Below are 22,031 nucleotides of genomic sequence, written 5' to 3'. Positions count from 1 at the left end.
TCTCCATAGATGGTAGAAAACCTTCCGGAACAATCCCTTCTTCTCACACGTTGACCTTCTGTGTTTGAGCCAAACAACACCCAAGAACAGAATCACTTTGGAGGCATCACTGGGTTTAAGGAGTGTGTGTTTGCTTTCGTCGACGCTACAGAAAAAGTTGCTTATGGCTCTGTGTTAAGAGTAATCCCGTCTCTCTGCAGTTCTGGGTTGACTTGTTTGTTTGGTGTGTGGTCTGTGTGTGTGTGTGTGTGTGTGTGTGTGTGTGTGTGTGTGTGTGTGTGTGTGTGTGTGTGTGTGTGTGTGTGTGTGTGTGTGTGTGTGTGTGAGGGGGGGGGGGTGTTTCTTTCTGGGTTCAGCTAGTGTTTAAGGCAAGGGCAGATTGGCTGACCGAGCTTCGCACCGCACCATGGACAAACACACTCTCCACTCTCTTTAGGAGCCACGGCCTCACAGGGTGACATGCATACATCATTCACGCTGCTGCTTGGCAAACACAAGAGGGGTCGAATGTGTAAGTGATGGGAAGTCCTGTTTTACTGGTTACCTTAACACCGTGGACCAAAACACAAGAAAAGGAAAGGGTAGAAAACGAAAAGCTGTACGTTTTTCCGACACCGATAACAACCTCTGTGGTCCTGTCTCTGTGGTGAAATTGTAATTGAAAGGAAAGCCGAGGACAGAATTGCTGGATAAGGGAAAGACAGGTTTTTCTGGGCAAATCTCATATTCAGAACCGATAGGGTTACACTCAAGAGGAAGACGACCAGACACATCTGATACCTTTGAGTGTGAAGGTACAAAGCCACCAAACTTAACATAATCATGAAAATGAGAATAGATTAAGAGCGTAGAACAACCCTTGTTGTGTTAGGGTAAGGACTTACTACTTACTAAACCAGTACAACATTTTTTTTGGTAAATGGACGATACAACAGTGTTCCTGTGCTGACTTATTTCCCGGAAGCCTCTGTAGATGTTCTCAAATCACAACTGGACGTTAATCGGATATCGGCGACGTTCTGCCTCGTACCAGTACTCAAATTTAGCATGGGGTAAGGTCAATAACCCGCTGATTAATTGCATTAGATTGGCTCTATTTATACAGTTTGATTTAATAATGGTGCCCCAGCCCCCTACGGCCCCCCGAGGTTGTGTTTATAGTTCAGTCGGGTGAGTGGCAGCTGTCAGCGTCCGGTTGGGGGGGTCAGGACATGTGGTCTGGCTCCCTGATTATTTGTACTTGGGACTCGGAGATGAATGATGACTCCCCACACACACACACACACACACACACACACACACACACACACACACACACACACACACACACACACACACACACACACACACACACACACACACGCCTACACACACACCGCCCCTTGGCTCTGTTTATGTGTGCGTTTTATTTGAGTGTGCGTGTGTGTGTGTGTGTGTGTGTGTTTGTGCAAGTGTATATGAGTCTGTGTGGGTGTGTGTGTGTCTGGGTGTGTTTGAAGGCCTGTGTATGTGAGTGTAGGTGGGTTTTCCATTTTATATGATGAATGCACGTCCTATGCACACATTCACACACACACACACACACACACACACACACACACACGCACACACGCACACACACACACACACACACACACACACACACACACACACACACACACACACACATATAACTGACCACACACATACAAACACATCACAAGCTCGCACGTATCACACATCACATGCCAACAAACCCAACCACACACAGACACGCACACATTCCACGGGACAAGTCCTTTTGTGAAGCGACTTGTCAGCAACTCCGTGGCGTGTGTTTGTTGTCGGAGTGGGTTCTGGATGATAGGACCATCTGTCAGCTGAGGCGGGAGGGAGTGGTGGTGTCTGTGTGTGTGAATGTGTGTGTGGAAGCAGCATAGCAACAACAAACCTTATGGAAACAATCTGCGTCACCAACTTGAGGGTAAACTGTGTGTAATATGTAATCCAATGTTGTTTATGGTCGGCGTGGGATTATGGGGGATCCTAATGTATGCTTTGATAAGGGGGTCTAACGTAAGTGTCGGCACTTAAGTGTCACTAACATGTGCCAACAGGGCTCCCCACTGATCGACGGCCCCCCTGTAATGACTTCTAATACAATGGGGGTCTTTTTCCCTGCGGCAAATCCATCAGTACTCACCGTGATACAGACCGTGACCATAGTTACAATACTTTGGCTGTAACGGATAACGGAGGCTCCTCGCTCGGAGTCAGAGGAAGTAAGTAAGTAAATATACGCCGCGTTCGCTTCAAAGCCCGATCAAATCTGCTTTAGTTTAGCACTTAATGAATTTAAGCTCCATAACATGGACCGAGAATCCCCCTGCATTAGCCCTCTGAGTCTGTCCCGGAGACAACGCTAACTATTGCCCCCGACCACATCAGAGCCCTGGCTCTGGGGGGAAATGTCTGATCGAGCTAATAGTGAATACCACTGATGCACAAATAAGATGACATCAGCAGAACGCCGTGGAGCACACAGATTGCTTGCAGCTTGATATTTTCTACTCTCTCTCTCGTGCTCTGGACCATGGTGTTTCACAATATCCACGGGCCTGTTTCTCTTAACCCAGAGATCCAGATCCAGATCTATATAGGGGTCCGCTAACGGCAAGGAACAGAGGATCACCAGGTGACCAGATGACCAGATGACCCAGGCTTTTGGAATGGCAGAAAGTCTTCCCTGAGTCCATCAATTTACTCCGGAGAAGATTGCCAAAATCAAGCATTATTGTCCAGGACGAAAGACACCCATGCACCTAACTTCCTAATAGAGACAGAAAGATAACTGTTATCTTCATGGCTCGGCTAGGCTAAGGCACTGGTGTTCATGGTTTATTTAAGTGATGATAATCTTCCAAATCCTAAACAAACCGCATAATACCACAATGAGATTAGAGTTTTGAGCAGAAAAGGGCAATTGGGGAGGTGTGCAAATTCGAATGCTCTCCTTATTGCCAACCCTATTGGTGCATGACCTCTGGTGCACCAGCATGCTAAGCCAGGAGCCTTCTGGAACCAGGAGCGGTGTAAAAGCATGCCTCGCTAAACTCTCAAGGCAGACCCATTACTTCGAGTTGGGTTTAGGGCTCACTCGTTGGGGGGTCCCCACCCCACACAGAGGGGGGCTTTGTTTGCTGAACGTGCAGATTTCAATGCGTGGAAAAGCACACGGCTCTATCGGGGCTGAAAGTACGCCACTGCGGCAACATGATCCGTGGCGAGCTCCCTGAACGGACGAGTTTACTGCATGCACGAGCATGCCTGCACTAACACACATAGACCGGCATTACTCACGCATACACAGACACACACAGACACACAGACACACAGACACACACACACACACACACACACACACACACACACACACACACACACACACACACAGGTAAACGCGTCGCTAATACACAGAGACAAGCAGTGACACACACACAGACGCAGCTACATACACGCAAATCCATAGAGGCACACAACGACACATGAAGAGATGTAGATTACGCCACACACAGATGCACAAGCGCAAGCCAACACAAAGACACACAGGCATTTCACAAATATCCACACGGGTGCGTAGCGAAAAAAGGGAAATTGTTTCCTTTCCACGCTTTTCTCCCCCCATCTTTCAGTTTTTCTTTCCCTCTCCTGGATCCTATCGTCTACATCTACCCACAGGCGTACAGGTGCTCCACACAGAGCATGTGGTACAGAGGAGAAGAAGGACGATGAAAGCAGGCTTCCCTGGCATTCAACGTCCTCATCCATCATCCCGGTCGGACGAGAGACGATCCATTCCCCCCCCCCCCCCTGCTCTCTGCTCTGCAGTCTGATGAACACAGACAATCCCTCCATCTGTGTACCCCCCCTCCACCCCTCAGCCTCCACACCCCCGCCCCCCCACCCAGACAGACCACGGGGTACCTGGGCCACAGACGAGAGACCTGGTCGCCAACAATACTCTCAAACAAAACCAGTCTGGGGACCCACAAGGGAGAGGTCGTGGTGGCTGGGTGGTGGTTTAAGGAGAGAGGAGGAACATGCCTTTGGGGAAGAGGAGAAGGCAGAGACACCCAAATCCAGTTGTATCTGAAATGTAACCGTCTACTACTGCCAACTACTGAGAGTTGTTATACATGTTACGGTCACGCTAGAGAGAGGAGCAGGCAGAAGAGATAGACACATAGACACTCAGATAGATAGACATTCAGATAGATAGATAGACATTCAGATAGAAAAATAGATAGATGGATAGATGGATAGATAGATAGATAGATAGATAGATAGATAGATAGATAGATAGATAGATAGATAGATAGATAGATAGATAGATAGATAGATAGATAGATAGATAGATAGATAGATAGATAGATAGATAGATAGATAGATAGATAGATAGATAGATAGATAGATAGATAGATAGATAGATAGATAGATAGATAGATAGGATTGTGATGTAAAGGTGATAAGAGAGAAGAGAGATAAGAGGTAAGAGAGAACTAATAGCAGTTGCAAGCTGTTGAAGTTATATTACAGTGAGCTCAGATACAATTATTCTCCAATTCATTTGGTTTTGTATACGCTTGACAGCGGTGAAAGCCTCAGTCGTCCCTGAAGGCAATACCACGTCTGAACCAATTCTACTTTCTATTACGGGCTGAAGCTGAACGAACTGAAACTCAACAGCATTTAAAGCAAAAAAAAAAATCCTTCACATTTGCAAGAACATTCTTTCTCTCCGAGGGGTCTTTCATTAACAGCCTTGTCATGGAGACCTTTCGGTCAGGCAGGTCTGACTTACGTCTTGACGGGAGCAGAGAAAATCATGCCTCCAATTATTGGCGGCTTTAAGGGCTTGGAGTGGAGGAGGCATCCTGAAGCATCTGTGCAAGGCCGTAATCGAGTGTGGTTGTGTGTGTGTGTTTGTGCGTGCGTTTGTTTGTGTGAGCTTCAATGTCTTAAGGTGTGCATGTATGTGTGCGAGTGTGTGTCTGTGTGTGCATGAATGTGTGTGTGTGTGTGTGTGTGTGTGTGTGTGTGTGTGTGTGTGTGTGTGTGTGTGTGTGGAGGGGTGCATGTGTGTGTGTTTGCTTATGTATGTGTCCAGGGGGTTCATGGGTATGTGTGTGTGTTTGGGTGTGTGTGTGTGTGTGTTTGTGTGTGTGTGTTTGTTTAAGTATGTGTGTGGCATGGGGAGGATGCATGTGTTTGTGTGTGTGTGCGCGCGCTTTTCTCCTGTTGGAGAAGCTCCCACCTTGAACCGTTATACAGTAGCGGTTTATTGTCTGCTTGCCATGTAAAACATGGAATGTAGATTGAAAACCAACAAAGCATTATATCTGGGCCAGCACTTCTTCAACCAATCAGATCGTTGGGCTGCTGGGGATGTTCTGTTGGACATGCCAGAACACATAGGGCATGGTTTACTTTAGAGAAATGTACCTAAGAGATTACGTTGGATTACACTGCACAACCGAAATCTCATATCTGAGTCATCAGAAAATGATATTAGCTCATGATGTCGTCTTTATGTGACTTCACCCAAAACGGAATTCATGCGTAGATGGTTCCACTTCTCACACTTTGAGTTCAACGAGAAGTACCCGCAATTTAGGAAAGAGTATGGCTTGTGTGTTTGGACTCAAAAGTTCACAGTTCACCTTTCATGAAACTTTCCTGGCAAAACCCACGAGAACCCGGCGAGTGGCTTGGATCATGGAAAGATCCGGCCTGTCTGTGTGTAACGCAGCTGTAGAGAGGGAGTGAGAAAAGAGAGAGAGAGAGAGAGCGACGGACGGAGAGAAACAGCACACACATGCACACACACACACACACACACAGAAACACATACGCAAGCAAACCTACGCAAACAAACACACACACACACACACACATACACACACAGACACACACAAAAACACACGCATGCACACATTTACAGACGCACACACTTGCACACAAATGTGTACACACACACACACACACACACACACACACGTTGGCCGCAGTTAACGCAATGCACATTAGTTGAGTGTAATCTGGGTGTTCCAGCCCACCGCATATTTCTTTGGTTTCAAATTGGCTGAATGAAAGGAGAGGTGGGGGATGGGGGGCTGCCAGTGGTGGAGCAGAGCATGTTAGCGCTTGAAGCTTACTCAAGTCCCAGTTGGAAAGCACTGAGCACTAGGAGACCCCAAGAGGAGGAGGAGGTGGGAGAGAGGCACAGGGGTATGGAGAGAGGAGGAGAAGGAGCAAGAAGGGGAGGAGGAGGAGGTTAGGAAGAGGGGGAGGGAGGAGGAGGATGAGGAAGAGTAGGAGGAAGATGAGGATGAGGGGGGAGGGGGGAGGGGAGAGGGAGTGGGAGGAGGAGGGAGGAGTGATCGGGATGTGTTGCAAAATGACGAATTTGGGTTCGAGCTGAGCATTGTGCAAGTTATATCTCGGCCTACCATCTCACAAACATTCGGGATATGTGGAAATCACGGGGGCCAGAACCAGGGCAGACCACCACAACCGGCACATTTGTGGATATTGATTGATAAATCAGAAGGCGACTATATTGCCCTACCAGGTTCATTCAGTGTAGATCTCCTGACGGAGAACGCAACGTATTATCTGGTGGATCCTGTTGGCAGGGATCCAGAATGGAAGCCGTACTGACACAACCACTTCCCCGGGCTAGTTTCCATCGATGGGGTGTGTGTGTGTGTGTGTGTGTGTGTGTGTGTGCGTGTGTGTGTGTGTGCATGAATGTGTGTGTGTGTGTCTGTGTGTCTGTGTGTGTGTTTGTGTGCGTTCACTCCCAGGAATGGCGGAGTGATAATTAGGGAGCTGGAGAGGTGGCGTGCACTCACACATCACAGGCGGTGTCTTTTCTTGTCAGAGAAAAAGCCCGGCCAAATATTTTGAATGCTGTAAATGTAACAATGTAACAAAAAAAATGTTGCCCTGCAGTAAAGTACTTTTATTTTAATTGGATATTGAAATATACGTGGTATACAGGGTTTTATATATGTTAATATAAGTTTGGAGGAAACGTCAGCTCCGTCTTTGGCCTGTTCTTCACCTAGCCAACGGTTGCCCTGATTGTCATCGGTTCAGAAACCATTACTTTATGGAAGTTGTGGACATCCAGTGTTTGACATTTTTGTCGTTGTTCCATATTTATTGTGTATATAACTGTGGCCAACTTGCCTTTTAAACTTTCTATAATGGGTTCGTTTTGCAGAGCACTTTTCAAGACTTTTTCTTTTAAGGGTGTTTATTTTTCATTCATTTTATCCGGGAGTAATGAACTCTGGAGCTATGGCTGAGCTTTAGCCTTCAGAACATTTCTGTCTGCCAAGCTGATTACAACACAAGGAGCCGTTTCATTCTGTCCAAACCCACTCCGAGTCTTCAACTGGTGTACTTTTAAACCTCCTGTAATAACGCTCAGGGAGAGCTCCAACTTGTATTTTTTAACTGTGGTGGATGAGTCTTTGAGAAAGGAGAGTATATAAATAGCTGTTGTTATATTTCTCTCAGCTTCCCTTTTTACGGTTGTTAATTTAAACTCGATATTTTGTGTGGTATGTAACTGTTGGGTGTTAACAAATTTGCACCACCTGGCCAATGTCCAGACCAAGCTGTTAAACCAACAACTACCTTCTTGTTAGAGCCTCTTCATTCTCACACCCAGAGAGGTGGACCGCCAGGCGCTTGAGCCCGAGTTTAAAATCAGAATCCAATGGCTTTGATAGCGAGGCCTAAAAATAAATCTTCAGGAATCCAGGTGCCCGCATCCCAGGGTGTGTGCTCCCCTCTGCCCGTTGTCTCCTTATCTCCCATCTCACCATTTTCCCACGCTGACTTCCTGCATGTGACAGATAAAGAGAGCCTCTAATGTGTGGGCCGACCGGGGCGCAGACTGAAGGACACAGTAGCTGTCGGAGATTAAGGCCTTTGCCCGATGCCTGGTGACTGTCTGGAGGAGGGGGGGGCCCGGGGGGGCCGACTGGTTACCCTTCTTAGGGTTCCCAGTTCAGCCCGCAAACACACACACTCCTCCTGACGAGGGGGAAAAGGTCTGCCCCCGTGCGGCCCCTACGCTCCCTGCTCCCTCGGCGGCGTCTATCAACGTGTTTTCTGCTCAAATATTAACATGAGACCTATTTGGGTTCGTCTCCGCTGCTACGCTTCAAAGCCTGCGGAGGGGTGACCTCACCGCCGAGGAATGTGTGTGTGACTTTGTGATCACTGCACGTTGGCAGTCTGTGTGTGTGTACGCGTGTGAGGGGGAAGTCGCTGAGTGTGTTTGTGTGTGCGCGCGTTAGTGTTTATGCGTGCGTGTGTATGTGTGTGTGGGTGTATGTGTGGGTGGGGCTGTTTGCATGTGTGTGTGTGTGTGTGTGTGTGTGTGTGTGTGTGTGTGTGTGTGCACCTAAGTGTTTGTACCTGTGTGTGTGTATGTGTGTGTGGGTGTGTGTGTGTGTGTGTGTGTGTGTGTATGTTAGGGTTTTGCGTGTTTGTGTGTGGCAGTTTATTAAGGAGGTCCGATGCTCTTTCTGTCACATCCGATGGGACGCATGGCTGGACAGATAATGGCAGACACAAGAGGACTGTGGCTGGAGGAAAGGTTAAGGAGATACCATCTGACCTTCTGTCGCAGCACAGTGTTCTCCCCCTCCCTCCCTCTCTCTGAGTCTGGGTCTGAGGCCTCAGTGTGCGTCTGCTGGTGTAGCTAGTTAAGTAAGACACGCCAGTGTGTTATTAAAACTCATGTCTCACACGGTTCATCGGTTTGGTTTCAACACGCCCAACCTGGCAAAAGAACTGGCACACAAGGCAGATCAACGTGTGGATGTTTTACTTATTAACCATGAGTCGGTTTAAGGAGACAGACAAATTGCTGTGAGTAACAGAAAAGAGTTGAACGGCTATGATTCATAATTGGTTCTTATAAGACAAGACTTTGACACTTGCCAAGAATAATTATTCAAACTTAAGAGTGGCTTATCAATTCTTCATTTAAGATTAGGTCAAGAATGTACATTTGATTAAACATTGTGTTTGTTTTCTGTTGTGGTAAGCCTTGTATTTCTTTAAGGACACTCTCCAATCAACCCTTATCTTTGTGCACGGCAGAAAATGTACTCCCAAACAGCAGACCAGAAGACCGCATTCTGCGTGTTCTGCCTTCAATGCCACTGTTTAGTATTTAGAATAATTATCTTGATTTGCAGAGCCAAAGAGCTTTTCAAAACGCACATTACCAAGTAGGCATACAAGGGCAGCAAAATAAATGTTATAAAATCAACAGGTCATCAGGCATAAAATAAGACAGATAAAAACTATTTGGTTTAAAAAAAAAAGAAAGAATTAAAGAAAGGAGCACCTACTGAGCCGACCTGATTTCCTTTTAGTGTCATCATTCGTTGCTCGGGAAGCCCTTAACCCTTGTCCACTCACATGCACCCCTGAGACGGGGAACTGGGGTTAGGGGGGTGAGGGCCTGCGGGGGGTGAGTATGGAGGAGTGGTACCAACTCTATAATTAGAAGACACTCCAAAGCCTCCCATGTCCAGCGACTCCCCCTAGTCTCGCTAATGGCACCAATTTGTATTCACTGTCAGCTCTGATGGGCTCTCGGGCAGAGAGACGGTCTTATCACAGTACCTCCGGCTCCTATAGCCATCACTCTCTCTCTCTTTCTCCCCCTCCCTCCCTCCTGTTGTCTGCTGTACGGCCCTCGTCCTGATGGACAGGCAGGGGAGACCGGTGGAGTAAAGCAAGAGAGGGGTGGGGGGTGGAGGGGAAGGCGGGGGAGGTGTCAGCCCAGACACAACCGGAGGGAAAAATAAGGTTGTTTGGTGACGACGACACACATCGATCTTGTGACTAAGAACAGAACGGGCTCCGACTTGTCTTTTAGAATTGTGGTGGAACGGGCCAAACAGAGAGAAGGAGAGGAAACGATAGTCTAAACTGCACTGATCGTAGAAAACACAGGAGGTGCTCTTAATTCAGATTAAACCCTGACCTCAAATCCATTTTAAGTCCATTCATGAAGTTGAAGGATAAGCTGGATCATATTTGACCAAACAGCCTTGTATGAGTCAACACCTACAAAAACACCTCCACCTTCAAGCTGGAGAGGAGTACAAATGAAACAGGAAGAGGAGAAGAAGAAGACCGCCGATGAGATACTCCCAAGACAGGCTGGATCTAATGGTGCACATCTGCACAAACACAGCTAAACGTGGCCTTCGTCAGCAGCGTCTGACTCCACGGCGACACATCCTGACCCCAATCACCCATCCTATTTTTCCAACCGTCTAACGAATCCAACCCACTTCCGTAGGTTCACATGAGGTCATCTGTGTTTGGTCGCGGCAGCTGAAACAATTCTATTTTCCTTGGCAGGTGAATTGCGTTACAATCTCATGATTACCATCCGAGTTTAGATTTAGATATAGTCCTACTAGCTTGAAAGCCCACACAGAGAACCTGCCTGAGAGGGAACACAAGTTACACCTGGCGAGGATATCATCCATCGCACATCTCGACATGTGTCATCGCTGACAGGCGGCTCCCATTTGTGATCAGAGCTGGCTTCCTTGCACGATATGGGAGTGTGTGAGCAATGCTCGTGTAGCGTCTATTCAAAACTATAAATAAAACGGTCGGCTTGTATTCCAGCCAAGCGTTTTAGCAGTTCACTGCAGTGGAATGTGATAAGGGATGTTTTCATTTGACCAGTTCTGAAAGTTGTGCTCGGATAAGTCATCCGTATTGGATTCATTTGTAGGCCAGTATTCAGAGGCCTATGACCAGAGGCCATTCGCAGCACTAGATATACGTCCATCTATATGCAGGAGACGGGATCACCAGCCCAGATGCCTGGTGATCCCACCTGTCACCAATGGGCCCGTTCCAGTCTGTCCTCCGTGGGATGAAAGCCCTGGTTTGAACCCGGCGCCGTGTGCTCAGTGAAGGGCTGCTTCTGTGTAATCTGGTCAGCAGCGCGGGGAGAATGCTGTGGTACGAGGCCAGGAGACGTGAGAAGGTCAAAGGTCAGCCGGCAGCAGCACTAGTAGCAGAAGTAGCGGTGGCGGCGGCGGTGCTTTATAACCTGGTTTAATCTGGGATTAGCTCAGGGTCAGGGTTATCTCTCCGGGTCTGAGTGGAATCAGCAAACAGGGATTGCCGGGGGTAAAGTGGCATTATGGGATGGCCTGTCCGGAATCCCAATGAAGCTGTGTATTCAACAGGGGAACACAAAGGGAAGTAGACTAGGTTTGTTTGTGCGAGGGTAAGTGTGTGTGTGTGTGTGTGTGTGTGTGTGTGTGTGTGTGTGTGTGTGTGTGTGTGTTTGTGTGTGTGTGTGTGTGTGTGTGTGTGTGTGTGTGTGTGTGTGTGTGTGTCTGTATGTGTGTGTGTGTGTGTGTGTGTGTGTGTGTGTGTGTGTGTGTGTCTGTGTGTGTGTGTGTGTGTGTGTGTGTGTGTGTGTGTGTGTGTGTGTGTGTGTGTGTGTGTGTCTGTGTGTGTGTGTGTGTCTGTGTGTGTGTGAGTGTGTGCTTGTGAGTTTTTCTGCATGAGCAAGAGGGAAAGAGGTACATATTCAGGGAGGAAATATAAAGCAGAACAGAAACACGCTCTCCTGTTTCTTCGGGCACTTTGGGGGCCCTACTAGCTCGGCCATCGCTATATCTATATGCACTTTTATTACACGGCTCTTCTCAATGCCGTGGAACGCTCTGTTCACTTGCATGGGCCCTTCACAACTTCCGCCGTTTCTAAGTATAATTGACGGCTGTCAAGGAAAGTGGATTTTTTTGCAGTCTTTTGAATCACTCCGCAAGTAGTCCGGTAACTTATACATTTCAGTGTATTTGGTTGCCAAGCGACGTCAACGTCTTTGGCGGACTGTTTCTCTGCTTATCAACACTACGAATGCTGGTAACAAAATCAATTGTAAAAAGACACACCGTGTGAAGTTATTTTTTCGTTTTGGCAAGTAGCCGTGTAATAAGTGGGATAATGTATAGAACGTCACCGGTCATTATCGGAAAAAATAAGCCCCGACAGGGCGGAGCAAGACACCTCCACTTCGCGTCGGTGACTGGTTCGCTCTGATAATGACCGCCGTTCTATACATTATCCCTTACTTCAGCCATCGATCTACATTCCTCACCCAGGAATATGCAATCCGTCTGGTTTTCTAATTGTGTTGATTCCAAAGTTAGAGTTAGTAAGTTAGTTAGCCACCAACACACACGCACCCATGCACGCATGAACATACACATACCCCCACACAACCACATGCACACACACCCACACAGACGCAGGGAGGAGATGGCGTGAGAGGGCGACATGGGGAACCCAGATGATTAGGTGATTACCTAAAGGCTTTGAGATGCAGCCATGTAGCCTGGAGGTAAAAGTCACTTGACTAAAAGAAAACAATTACTTTCTCTGATCTATCATCTTACTCTGGTTAGTCTCAGCTGTTTCAGGGGTGGGGGTGGGGATGGGGGTTCGGAGGGTGGAACAACTGGTAAAGCACATTTAGTGGACCAGAGTGTCCTTGGTCTGAATTATGTCCGATCTAAGAATGTTTTGAACCGCACGATGAATAATCAAACTCATAATTTGCAATGAAACAAGGTTTTCAAGTTTTCACAGATCAATACTTAATGTTTGGGATTTTATAATAAATGTCAAACTTCTCTACATAGATCTATGAAACTTTTCACTTTACAAAAATACACAAAGGTCTCTTTTTTCTGAGTCCCATCTGCAACACAGAACCACTTCAACCGAAAGCAGACCTCAAAGAGAATGCAGCGCAGCCTTGGAGATAACTAAAACAAGCAGTTCAAACTATTAAAAAACCTTTCTCTGTCTCTGTGTCTCTGTGTCTCTGTGTCTGTGTCTGTGTCTGTGTCTGTGTCTGTGTCTGTGTCTGTGTCTGTGTCTGTCTCTGTCTCTCTCTCTCTCTCTCTCTCTCTCTCTCTCTCTCTCTCTCTGGTGCATCCTTCGACACGCATCTCCAGCTCCACAGGACTCCCGGACAGCGGCTTAACGCTGCGACCTCGGGCCCCCCCCGTTTCAACGGCTCCTGTGGATACAAACACCTTGTTTGCCCAAGCAGCATGGGGCCGCAGTGTGGGAGGGCCGACGGTGACAGCGGCTTCCTGAGAGCCGTAGGAAGCCGGGGCCGTTGTGCAACAGTAGCCATTGTGGCCCTGCCCCAGCCTTCTCCCTCCCACGGGCCCTCCTGAGGCTCTGTCACTCTGGGCTGGCCTACGTGGTGCAGACTCAGCGTTTGTCTCCTCCACACCCACGCTTCGAGGCGTGGCCATTGGACAAAACATTAAACTAAAAGAGTGGGACAGCAGGAAATCCACCAAACCGCCCCTGTTTTGTTGCCTTTCTCTCCTGAAGCCAGCCCTTCTGGATGGCCACCCTTCAGATCAGTCACAGCCAAGGGAGAGACATGGGACGGTGATGGGGCTCTGTTATCCCTTCCATTGATAGAGGGGGAGATAGCATCAGTCGCGTTTAGAGAGCGCACCCTGATTCCCAGGCAGCGGGGACAGGAAGTGGGATTAGTGACTCCCTTTCAGACTTCAACTCAGGCTGAAAGTTGTCTTTGTCCTCCATCGGTGAGGGGTGGCTCATCTGAACTGAAGTCGCTTAGTTCTTATGTAAGCAGGGGCTGGTGTTTTTCGTCAGCGTGATGCAGTGGTCTCTGGTCCCCTCCACTAAGGATCAAGCCTCAGCACGGGTCGATGGCACATCTCTGAAACGCTGTGCGTTACCATGGGTACGGCAGGTCACAAGGTTAACCCTTGTCGCATTTGGAGCGATAACACCTTCCCCGGGGCGGCGGGCATCAGCTGGGGGCCACGAAGAGTCACGAAGCAGACACCAGCGAGCCGGTGGCTCCCGTGATGGTTTGAGCTGGCCTGGACGTTAGCCATGGTTGATTTAAGAGGCCTTTCTCCGCTCCTTGCCCCTTATCCTCTTATGGAGAATCAACGAGATAATAGGTTACATTCTCAGGACGTAAGGCGCTCCATCTGGTGTGCCGCACCTTGCCCTTGACAGACCAACGACAGACTGGGGCTGTTCCTATGGGGTTCAACTGGAGCATTTAAAGCCTAATCATTTAATTCAATAAAACTCTCTGCCACTTTCACTTTAGTGATTTAAATCAGATTGGTTCACTTTGAAGGCTGAATTAGTTGCAGATATAATGACTGATTAAACTTCTTCATTCATATCCTTCACTATGTGTCAAGATGGTATTCATCCTTTATCTGTGCTAGCGACCTACATTTAGTTTTGGGCCGTGCTCCGTTGTCATGTAAGGTAGAGTTGGAGATTTGACAAGGGAGGGAGGGAGTGTGTGTGTGTGTGTGTGTGTGTGTGTGTGTGTGTGTGTGTGTGTGTGTGTGTGTGTGTGTGTGTGTGTGTGTGTGTGTGTGTGTGTGTGTTTGGTGTTGGTGATGGTGGTGGGGGTTGGGTGGGGGGGGGGGTCACTGAGTTTACCAAGCCGATTTAGCCATCCCAGTTTGTCACTGGTAATCTCCATGAAGCAAACAGAGTGATAAAGGCCGGCTGATAGCTGCGGGACATGGGTAGAGCGAGCATAACAAAGCGCTTGACGGGAAGGGTGAGAGAGAAAGAGTGCTAGGTGAGAGAGCGAGAGAGGGGTTCGGGGGGGTTGACCCGCTTTCTCAGACGGATCGGACCGAAAATATCCATGACATGCACACGTTTGCACGCACACACCTATCTACTGCAGCACAACGGCAGCACAAACAGTCTTAGAAATGTCCATACAATGGAAGCATTAAAAACAACATGATCATTTCGTATCACATATAATATGATGAATACAGTTCAACAATGTCCAATGAGGACAGAGCGAAGACACACTACAAATGGTGGGGGTAAAAAACAAACGCATGCATGTTTTTCCTTAAAGGATCACAGCAGAAGGAAAGCAAGACTCGTGTGAAAGGTTCACATCGCCACTGCTCCCCCGGTACGCATCCTGTTGGTGTTTGCTTTGGCTACATCATCCGAGTCTTTTCCCTTTACAATACCCAGTATGGCTCTTAAAACAATTTGTGACCATTTAATTTAATTTTCAACCCTGGAAATGTGCTTTTTACATCAGTGGTGCTGTCTCCAGCCCCAAGCCAAAACATTCATTACAGAAAGGGGCTTTCTCTCCAGCGCTTCTTGTGGAGTCTGAAGCTCCTCTGACATCTCCCGGGCCTCCAACCACCACCCAGGTACTGGGTTTCTTCTCAGATACTCCGACAAAGATGTTGTCTGTCGACATGCATTTGATAACGAGCCATCGAAATGGTGCTTTTGTTGACAATGTCGCCAACGTTAATCTAGGCAATACACTTTGGATGTTTAAAACAGCAACATCTTGCATAAAGAACTTTGTGATGTGTAATGGGTCACATGAGTCAAAGTGCTTACAGTTTGTGTGTGTATGTATATGTAGATGACGTATGGAGTTTTTCCCATAGAAGAAAAGGGAAAGTCTTTCTTTTGATAAATGTACTTATTGTAAGTTGCTTTGGATAGAAGTGTTTGCTAAATGCCCTAAATGTTAATGTAAGTAATAAAGAGGATCAAAGTGCTGAGCATGGACCATAAAAATACAATATTTGTAAAAGCTGACTCTCTCTCTATGTCACTCTCTCTGTCTCTCCCTCTGTCACTCTCTGTCTCTCTCTCCCTCTCTGTATGTATCTCTCTCTGTCTCTCTCTCTCTATGTCACTCTCTCTGTCTTCCTCTGTCACTCTCTGACTCTCTCTCCATCTCTGTCTATGTATCTCTCTGTCACTCTCTCCGTCTCTCTCTCTGTTACTCTCTCCCTATCTCTCTATGTCACTTTCTCTCCCTCTGACACTCTCTGACACTCTCTCTCTCTCTCTCTCTCTCTCTCTCTCTCTCTCTCTCTCTCTCTCTCTCTCTCTCTCTCTCTCTCTCTCTCCCTCTCCCCCTCTCTCTCTCTCTCTCTCTCTCTCTCTCTCTCTCTCTCTCTCTCTCTCTCTCTCGGGATGAGTGCAACCGCTTCGGCACTTAGATCGATTCTTTCAATCTCTTCACACCAGCTTGTGTGCTTCTGCTCTTTGGGGCGAAGGCCGCGACTACCTGTCTGATTGAAGGGTCTGCTCTCGGGTCGTTACGGCAACATCTGTAGCAGGCCAGCTGTCACCTCCCCTCATCACTTGATTGCCCCTCAGCCCTCTCTGGCCCGACGGTCGCAGTCTCAAAGTGACCTTGATGGATTCATCTCAGCTGCCAATCATTGATTACTAGTCCGTTTTACATATTAACACATTAACGTGTACGGGGCTTAGGGGCTCACCCGCAACCCCATCAAACCCTTTCAATGTTCGATCAATATAACTCCCCCTGCAAAAACACAGTTTGAGTGGCTATTAAAGAACATTGCCCCTTAGGGAGGCACAAGAAGGTTTAAGGTTGACAGTAAATCAAACTGACAACAGAGTAGCACACAACAACCCACCACGAGTACACTATTAAAACCAAGATGCATCAACTTGGCCTGGATAGGCCTGATTGGCCTAAAATATTGTCTCTGTGTGTCCCCTCCAGCTGGCATGAGGAGATAATGGGGTTGGACACGTGTGTGGTGACCGCTCCAAATATAAGACTCCAAACAACAGCCATATCCAAAGGTGGTTGTTGGTGTGGCATCGAAACAGAAAGGGTTAGTCTTTAGAAGCCAGAAGTCAGTTAATGTTCCTTGCTGTTGAAAGACTATAGCCCAATAGAGCGGTCGACCAAAGTCCACTCCAGAAGTGGTGATCATAAGGCAACTATTAATTAATCACAACCTTATCGTGATGAGATATTAAGTGCCAGCATGTAACACCATATCATAACCCTGATCCCCATCCTGATTCTTGGTGAGTCTCTTTAACAACAGAGTCCAGGGTGAATCCCAGCCAGGCTTGTTTCTCCAATACACCTAAAAGCTTGACGGCAGGTCAGTTTTTTCTCACTCAAAACATCGACCAATAGTGTCGCACCTCTCTGACTCCAATCAGGTGCCCCTACCCCCTCCTCCTCCCCCTGCTCCCTCCTCCTCCTCCTCCCCTTCCCGACACGTTGCTGAGTGCATCAATCCATCCGCCTTATCTCATCCTAATGGCGAAGACGGCTTCAGAATCCGCCAGCAGCCACAATCTCCTGGTTGGCGCCACAGTGCATGCCGAGGTCATCGCCTTACCCCCACTCTCCCAGCGCTGAGATACAGACCCCCCCCCCCGGATCATTCTTCTCCTGCCTCGTGGTCCCGCTTCCCTCCAGATTAACTAGGTTCATGCTCCTGTCTCTCCTCAAAGTGGTATAATATATATCCATACCCGTGTCTTTTTATCGTCTTAAAACATACGAAGCTCATGTTTCGTACCTGGTACATTCACGCCATCATCCCCCCCCCCCATGATGCGCAATAGCCTCGCCACGAACCCACTGCACGAGCTGCTTTTTTTTTTTTTTCAATGGACCACAAAAGAGACTTTTTTAACTTTGTGTTGAAATGGATGACATGCCAACCAATCCACTGTCATGAGTCATGACTCTTAGCAGCACAACAGTAAACAGCAGGGAGTGTGCAGTGGATGGGGGGGGGCATATTTTAGATGAAAGAGGTGGAATAGACCAGAGGTTCTATACAGAGAGTTCACTGTAGAACACATTCCCTTCTAAGGCCTCGTACAATGTATATCCCTGTGAAGCAAGAAGAAGAGGAAGACAGACTGTTTAGTGTGAGGGGTTATTGGTTGGTCTGCTGGAGCCGGATTTCTTAATAGCTCTTAATTCATCTAGCTGCCATTTTTGTTACTGGGTGGGTAATGGTAAAATGCATTCTGAACACGACTGGAGTGGAAAAATAGAAATATAGATCCAAAGGTTATTCAAGATGTTTCCACCAAACTAACCAATATGAACACCCGGTGAAAGAGGTCCATTTGTCATTATAAACCAAAGAAAATTACTTTGCAAACTATAAAACACATGGCATGATGAATAATATGTAACGATGAATGAATAACACCAATCCAAGCCAATCCTCATATTTGCCCCTATTCCCAATAACACGCTCCCTTTTCGTCTGCTTGTTTAAAGTTAGAATTCAATACTCTACCATATGCCTCCGGTGACATCCACACACACACACACACACACACACACACACACACACACACACACACACACACACACACACACACACACACACACACACACACACACACACACACACACACACACACACACACACACACACAAACTGTTAAACCTGCAGACAGCTTGACAGCTGTAGAAAAAATAAAATGGCTTCGCTGAAATCAACCCTCTGCCTTTCCCCCCATGAGATTATTTTAATGGCCAGCCAGCCCTGGGTTTAAGTCTGCTTGCCACACCTGACTGCCTTGACATTTGACTGACAGGCAGGAGATCTCAGTACACGCGCCTGAAGGCCAGACTCCTCAGGTGTCCTGGATTCTTACTGGTGCTTAATGGGCAGAGGAACTAAAGCCGGAAGTAGAGATTAAGAAGAGGCTAAAAACAGCTTTTGTTTTGGTGCTAATACCATGATGACAAGTTGTAGAGTTTTCAGCAACACTTTGACCAGTAGTTACCGGTTCCATCTCATGACGGCCATACCAGCTACTTTTACCACAACATGTAGACTGGAAATGGTTTGTGTGTGTGTGTGTGTGTGTGTGTGTGTGTGTGTGTGTGTGTGTGTGTGTGTGTGTGTGTGTGTGTGTGTGTGTGTGTGTGTGTGTGTGTGTGTGTGTGTGTGTGTGTGTGTGTGTGTGTGTGTGTGTGTCTATGTGTGTATATGTGTTAGTGTGTCTTTTTGCGTGCGTGCGTCGTGTGATTGTATGTGTGTCTGCATGTGTATTCATGTGTGTGTGTGTGTGTGTGTGTGTGTGTGTGTGTGTGTGTGTGTGAAGCTGGGGGGCAAGACAAATTAGGGGAAAAATGAAAGAGGAACTGCATTGAAATAATGACATCGATAATTCCCTTCCACAGCCATCGTTAACACACCTCAGAGAAGGATCTGGCTCTGCCCAGCAGTGACCACCCCGACTGGGCACACAGCTTGTATCCGAGGGCAGAGCTTAACGGATTCCCCGCCGCCCACCAAACATAACCCCAAACCCCAGGTCCCCTGTGTTCCAGTGATTACCACGGCATGCTAGTGTTGCCGCTGGTTAAGCTATATTATGGTCCGATGCTTGTTGACAATTCTACATCAGTTTAATTTGAAGAAGGGGCAGATCCACGGCTGAGTAGTCTAGGATACAACGTCTCGAAGGGCCTCTCGGGACATAATCGACAGGTGTAAATGCCAAGCCTCTGCCTGGATTACCCCTGATACATCACCCCACCCCCTGTGTTTCTGAAAAACATTTTAATTGACGGGGCAATTAGGAAAGACAAGTCAAAACAGAGTACACCCTCTGAATCCTCTTGTGGGAGGATAAGAATAATCTGCTTCCTGCGGCAAATTCATCTCAAGAATGCAAAGTATTCTTCTGAGGCGTGTGGTTTAAGTTGCTGTCGATGCTAGCACGTTGGAAACAAAGGATGCGTGAATAACACAGGTAGTGATGTTAAAGTGTGTACCATCACCAGGGGAAATAACCGCACACGCCTCATGGTTTTACTTTGCAACCACATAACCATGGCAGTCATGCCTTGGGATTGAATAGCTTTTAAAGAGACACAACTCGAAATAAAGAGATCATGGCCAAACCCTTTGAATATACAGGACATGGATGTAGAACTAATTTCTCGGTCTCTTCCGGCCCTATTCCAGAGACGGAATATAACATGGTAGTCATTTGTGCGGTACGATTCTGGTATATGCACACCCCCATGGAAAAATTCACCGACAGAAAGAGGCTTGACATGTAACGCTCCACAGGTCTGGAAGTGATTCATTGCCAGTGAGGACTTGTTTAACACATAGTGTATCAAAGGCCTCTTTTTAATTTCCTAACAAGCTATGAGGGATGAAGTGGGGACCAGGGCTGTGGCCTCGAGTTACACTGAACCTGCAGCGACCTTCAGGGCCATGGAGCCATTCTTAACACCAGCGGCACACTATTGCACATTTCCACCTTATGTAACAGATTAAAAAACGTCCTTTTGGTGAGCGACGCGATGGGAGATAAAGGCACGCTGGGGCAGCACATGTGCTTTCAAAAAAACATCTATCTTTCTTCAGCCCCCTGTGGAGGCAGGAAGACAGTGTGAAGCACTTAATCAAACAGGAAGGCTGCGTAGGTGTCAACGGTGAACACTGGACGGCCCGCCCGCCTCCTGGGGCCGCGGAGACAGGGGCTATAATTACGACAATGGTCGTGTCAACATGCATCTCCGTAGATATGAAAGCGGCTATCAACGGAGAAAAATAACCACTTACCAATTACTGGACGATATGTTCTGAAAACAAGATGAAATGCTTTGACGGGTAGAACCATCTGATATTTTAAACGTGTGTGCGATTGACGGGAGTCATGACAGCTCCTTTCAGAGCTGAGTGGGAGCTTCCTCTCAGGGAGAGTTCAATCAAAGCAGATGTTCGTGACATCTCAGGGAGAAGCTATTGGCACGAATCTCTAGCAATGGTGCTAAGAGAGAAAACAAGTTAACTAGAGGTACATAAAAGATCGTTCCTTGATCTAGGTTCTGGGTATACAGTGTTGAAGTTTGCTAACAACATGATGATTTCAATTCATTATTGTGACACAAATAAACATTTGGTCCTGGTTTCGATTGTAAAGCAAGCTTATTTGATCAAATAAAACCGTCATAAACTATGACGCTAATTGCTGACATGTTTTTCATAGCACCGGATTGTGTTGCCGTTTTGTGTTAATCTCCCTCAAAAGATTCCCCTTCTGTTTTCCTAGTATACTGTCAGAGCCATGCAAAGTGTAAGAAGTAGGGCCATCATTTCGTCATATCTGGCTTGTGAAGGAAAAGCACATTTTGCCAAAGCCGTCTCTTAAGGTTGTCAGCGTTTGACTTTTTTCCAGCATTTTGGAAGGGGGGGGGGGGGGGAGGGGAAAGGAGGCCTTGAAACTGTGCATGCTTCCTAGTGTCAGGAGACACCCGGCTGTAGAAAGACCTGATTGGCTGACAGAACGGAACTGGACTTTTCCACGGCAACAAGCATACACGGTTGTTGATCAAAGCCAAACCAAGCCTTACCTCAAACGACGCAGCGCTATGTCCTTGGGTTGGCCTATCATGCTCCCCTTTGTATGACACAATCTTTAACCTTGAGCTCAGACATTGAAATTCTCCCTCCAGTGCATGACCATAACATTTATATGGGGTTGAGGGGGATTTCTGGAAAAATGGCACAATGCACAATCACAAGGAGAAAACAAACAGAATTGTGCTGTTGATTTCATAACCATTTCCACACACAACAGCAAGTCCCAAAATCGCCCTGGAGATTAAACCCACAAAACACACACCAACCCCTGACGACGCTGTGTGCCCGTGTGACGGCAGCCTTTGCGTCGGTGCGATGCGGCAGTTCATTCCGCGGCGGTTTCCATGCATCCCGCCGGCCCCCAGAGTGTCATTAAAACCTTTGCTGCTCACCTCGCCGGCATCTTGCTCCGCGCTGCTAATTAGTTCCGATCAATTAGCCTCGCTTAAAGCCCGCTTCCAGGTTTAAGAAAACAGGAAGACCCCCCCCCCCCCCCCCCCCCCCCCCCCCCCCCCCCCCCACCCTTGCTCTTTTTTTTGCGCTGCTCTTTCAAACGATGATCTCGGGGTTGGGTTGAAGCTAGTGAGGCGAGGGTTGTTGTTCCTGCCCGGGGGCCTGGGCTAAACACCCGTCATTTACTGTGGGGCCCGGGGGACTAGAAGAGCCCCTATTCACCATGGACCCCCTAATCCCACGTGC

At 47.6% G+C, this 22,031-nt stretch overlaps 1 protein-coding gene across 6 annotated transcripts in view; it reads right to left on the bottom strand.

Annotated features, from left to right (window-relative positions):
• The window catches only part of sema3fb (sema domain, immunoglobulin domain (Ig), short basic domain, secreted, (semaphorin) 3Fb), a 112,459-nt gene that overhangs the window by 23,338 nt on the left and 67,090 nt on the right, over positions 1–22,031 (bottom strand). The gene's annotated exons all lie outside the window — the stretch shown is intronic.

The sequence above is a fragment of the Gadus morhua genome, chromosome 13, assembly GCF_902167405.1.
Source record: "Gadus morhua chromosome 13, gadMor3.0, whole genome shotgun sequence".
Taxonomy (NCBI): domain Eukaryota; kingdom Metazoa; phylum Chordata; class Actinopteri; order Gadiformes; family Gadidae; genus Gadus; species Gadus morhua.
This window is presented reverse-complemented; position numbering and strand designations above follow the sequence as displayed.